Source organism: Mus pahari, chromosome 2 (genome assembly GCF_900095145.1).
Source record: "Mus pahari chromosome 2, PAHARI_EIJ_v1.1, whole genome shotgun sequence".
Lineage (NCBI taxonomy): Eukaryota > Metazoa > Chordata > Mammalia > Rodentia > Muridae > Mus > Mus pahari.
In genome coordinates this window covers 96382868-96388053 of record NC_034591.1, presented here as the reverse complement: position 1 = coordinate 96388053, position 5186 = coordinate 96382868, and positions in this window count along the sequence as shown.

The following is a 5186-nucleotide window of genomic DNA, read 5'->3' as shown; positions in this document are numbered from 1 at the left end:
GAGAGAGAGAGAGAGAGAGAGAGAGAGAGAGAATGTGTATGTGTACATGTATGTACATATATATGAACTTTTATGTGCTTATGTATGTAAATATGTAACCAACTATGTTACTGATGTGTGAATTTACACTACGACCCTTTTATCCTCACCATTTTAAAGTAGAATCCTTTATATTTAAAAAAATGATTTCTATAAACAAGTTCTCTTCATATATATATGATATATATATGTGTATAGTTATATATGAAAAATGATAAACATTATATATATATATAATATTGTAAGTTTTTTGTTATGGACTAATGATGCAAAAGTTACTTTGCATATGAATTTTATTATGAACCAAAATCCATACAGAAATGGAGATAAAGTAATGTTGTTACAAAGATAAAGATAAAGTAAAAGGGACCAGAAGTATTTAACATCTTGATAGTAAACTTCAGTCAAATAACATGTCTAGAGCTCTGTGTAAGGAGTCCACAATAATCATGAATCCTTTACATACTATGAGGTTTGCTGAGGTCACCTGATGAACATCTTAAAGTATGTTGAATGTAAGATGAGTTGTGATTTTTTTTCTTTGTTTAAAAAATACCAGTGCTCAAAATGTGATGCCCTTTTCTATGTTTATGAGGCAGAAATTCATATTCACCCAGGTAGATACATTATTTCAGATTTTCCTTTTAGGAAGAAAGGAAGAAAGTGTAGCACTGATAGTCTGTGGGTATTTTACATTTAACTTTCCCCTACCCTGACAATCTCCACAACTGTAGCATGATAAATAAGAATGAAAGCAATGTTGGCCCAATAGGTGAGTCACACACCTCTTATTTGCATTTGGGGTACCTCTTATTTGCATTTGGTCTATATGTGTGGTTGCTGTTCTACCATATTACTTTGAATCTGAAAAAATCCTCTGCTGAGCATTGATGCAATCATTGTGATATAAAACCCAGTGCTATAATTCACAACCTATAAGAATTGCATTGGAAACAAGCCTATTCTCTTGCAAATTAGTTGTTACACATCTATTTATTTTAGATTGAAATACATGATATCCTAGTTTTCTTTCTGATTCTGTAACAAAAACATTCTGACCAAAAGCAACTGGGCAGGAGGAGGTCTGTTCCAGCTTAGAGGTGACAAGTCATCACTTCTCTAAATTCCCCAACTTCAAATATTATAAGACTGCACTCATTATACTGCACACCTTTTGCCAAACTAACCATTTTTATAATCCTGTGCTTGTTTCAGCAGCCAATCCAAAATCACATATTACATTCAATTTTTGCATGTGTTAGTACCCATGGCTTTTATCACTTTGTTCTCTTGGAATAACATCACTTAACCTGAGGTAGTCCAACATCTTCTCCCAGTGACATCATAATGCATTACATTCTACAGCTCATCCTTCTCTTCTTGTCGAGACTAGTATTTACTTCTACCATCTGTTTAGGATGGAGTCCCCTATCCTGTTACAGCGGTTAAGATGGAATTACAGATCTGTAATTTTATTTATTTACTTCAATGCTATGAGGATTTCTGCTTTTCTTCTCCTTCCATGTGACTTAGCCATTTGAGAATACATGAGTGCTTCTTCCTTATGAGAATTATCACTCTATCATATGCCCCAATGATGATTTCAGAGTACTCCCATTTGTTTGTTATCAGTTGGAAAGCTTCCATAAGAAAGAGCTGTCTTTTCTCTCTAATTTACATTCTTATACATTATTCACTCATTTATTTACATCAGAAAAGACTCATAGATATTTATTTATTCTTTGGCTATAACCCAAAAGCTTCTTTGCTTTTGGCAGCCAAGTCATTAGGTTTGGGTCCTGTATCTACTCAATATGCTCATATCTCTCCCATTATTCGAATTCCTAGAAGATTGCGATTAAGCATACTTGTTTAATCTATCCTTTCAAGTGAAAAGTGAAAATTTACTAAAGTAGAATGCTATTATTCTTAAAGAAAGCAATTCTTTTGAAAGTTTACAAATTTCTTGGTCGTCTTTCTACTTTAAATGATTTTGGATGCAGCAGTTTCAGCTCTGAAGGTAATAGCTGGAGCCTAAAGAGATGCTGCAGCAAACAAAAGTGTATACATACCTTTGAAAAAGGGGACCTGAGATCTGTTCACAGCGGCCACACCCAAGCCCCCCCACCCACCTTGGCTAACTTAGGGATTCATTGCTGTGAAGAAGCACAGTGATCATGGGAACTCTTATAAAGGGCATAATTTAATTGGGCCTGGCTTACAGTTTCAGAAGTTCAGCCCATTATCATCATGGCAGGAAGCATATCAGAGTCCAGGCAGACAGAGTGCTGGAGGAGGAACTGAGTGTTCTACATCCTAATATCCTGATCGGCAGGCAGCCAGAAAGAGATTGATTCTGCAGCACTGGACAGAGTTTGAGTACTAGAAATCCTCAAAGCCCACCTACAAAATGACACACTTCCTCTCAACAAGGCTACACCATCAAATAGTAGCACTTCCCATGACCCAGCATATCATGCCACCACATTCCTTGAACTCCAGACCCAAGAGATTTGACCACACTTTCTAGATTCTGTGGATGTCTGTCCTGACATGTACAAACCTTAATATGCATATGTACACATAAATTTAAAAGTCAGATCTATACATTTTTAAAAGACTCCGCCCTATTCAAAGCTATCCAGTACTGATTCTGAACTAAGGTTTCTTCTCCCCATACCTACTTTCCCAAAGTACAAAATCTTTGGTCATGTTTCTCTTGCTCCCTGGAAGCAAAGCTTGTGAAACCCATGACAGAAGGTTTTAAAGCATATTTATTTTCACCTGAAGCCTTACAAATTGATGGACGGGGATAATAGTTAATAACCTGCACATTAAGCAGAAGCACTAGAGGACTTTTATCATGTAGTTCTAAGTCTACTTATGTACTGCCATTTTCAGATATAATAAAAACAGCTAGAAAGACAAAGTGAACACTAAGCCTTGCAGCCTTTGTATCATAAAGTATACAAGAAATATGTTTTAATTAAACCATATTTTCCAATATTTTTCACCAAAATTGCTGAAGTTTTAGTCTCACAGTAGAGATTTCTAAAGCTCTTGAGTATGAATTATAAATATGCTTACTGATATAAACTAAAAATAGAATATGCTCATATGATTCATGAACAGGTGAAAGAGAAATTCATGTGCTCAGTTAGAATGACATAATTTTTTTTGAAAAATAAATTCAGCAATATGATTCAAAGTTTAAAAGTTTACCATGCTCTTGCAGAACAGAAGAGTTTGAGTTCAATTCCCAGTGTCCAACTTGGGCTGCTTAAAACAAGTAATTCAAGTGCCAAAGTATCTACTGCCATCTTCTGGCAGCTGTGAGAACTGCATTCACGTGCACAGGCCTTAAGCACATTAAAATAAAGTCTATTTAAACAACTTGGAAAGAGTATTCTACACACATTTCTGCTTCTTGAGAAAGTAAAATAGTACACGTGAAGCTTGGAAGCAGTCACGTGGCAAAACACCTCCTGGGGAGACACAACACACAAGTCTACTCATCTCAGATAGGAAGCCCACTGCAGACCAAATTATAGATACCACCATATTCCAGCGTAGTGAGCCATGCGTTTTATTAGGGTTACTTGCAGGAATATAGATTATTTACAGAAACAGACACAACCCAAAGAGAGTGGAAACCCAAAGCCCACATCAGGATGGGTGATGGCTCACAGAAGTTGGGAACCTGGAGCACATTTTACCGCTTGACGAAGATCAACAGGCTGGAGAGTGTCCCTTACAAGTGACTGTGGTGCAAATGTTTGTCCAGGCAGCTCTGCTGTTTTTCTGCTCCTTCCTAGCAGTTGGAGTGGTCTCATCATCTCCCTTGAAGCATGGATTGTCCTAGAGTCCTCTCTGTAGCTTTATTCTTTACTCTAGAGGGCAGGGGAAGGAAGCTTGTGAATATGGTTAATATAAGGGACTTCTTGGAGTTCTCAAATGATAACCATCTTGTGGAATTCACAATTTTCTTGGTGTTTTGGTCGTGGCTGCTGTTAGGTATTTGACAGAATTTTATTATAATGCATTGTATCATTATTTATATGCTTAGTGTGTGTGTGTGTGTGTGTGTGTGTGTGTGTGTGTGTGTGTGTGTGCATGTCTACATTTGCACAGTTGTAGCTGGTGGCAAGAAGGTGTCAGATATTTCATTATTAGGTGGTTTGGGGATTGCAAATTGTGCATCCGGGGAACCAAATCTGAGTCCTCCTGCAAGAGCAATAAGTGCTTTCCAACACTATGTCATATTATGAGTTCCCTCACTAAAGTTTTAGTCATAAAATATAAATGAATAACACTGTAGGTATTTTTTAATGGAGTACAGGAAAGGTATGCTAGTATTTTGCTATGTTCTGTTAACATTTTCATTATGCTTTGGTTAAGTTAATTGTTTAAAAGTACTTCTGACAAAAGCTTTCCAATCCGAGATAATCCTGTCTGCATTAAGCTAATTAAAAAGATATCCCAAACTGATTCAATTATGATTCAGAACATATATGACAGCTTGACTAGCTCAGTTTTTTTTTAATTTCAGAATTCACCATCTCCAGAGAAAATGTGCATATCAGAAATACCAAGATTTTACTTAGCACTATTCAGTTAGACCTTTTAAAATTCATCTTACCTGCTTTAAGAATTAATAAAGATGAAATATATTTCAATGAGTATTTCTCCCTTCGTCCCCTTTCATCTTTAATTTGGTCCTACAGGGCAAAATGTGCTTTAAGCTATGGTATAGATCCTTGAACTTCACAGAATACCAATATTACATCATCTTAACAAGAACCCCACTCCAAACATCAAAAAGCATAGAAATATGCCCAGAAGGAAACTCTAAATATCAGACCCCAGTTGATTTGAAGAGTCTTTAAATTAATATTTGAGTTTTGTAGTCAGTAGTGACATGTGGCTTGTCAATGTGTGGAACATTTCTCCATGATCTGCAGACAACCCACAAGCAAAATAACAAGTTGGAAGTTTGTTTTAGGCGACTTCTTATTTACCACCCCCTTCTGAATGACTAACCATGTGAAATTCACTTTGTAGTAGGCACATTGTTAGAAGAAACTAAGATCTAGTTCTTTTCCTGGTATTTAAGTAGTTTTAGACTAGAATTTATTTTTAAAACATCA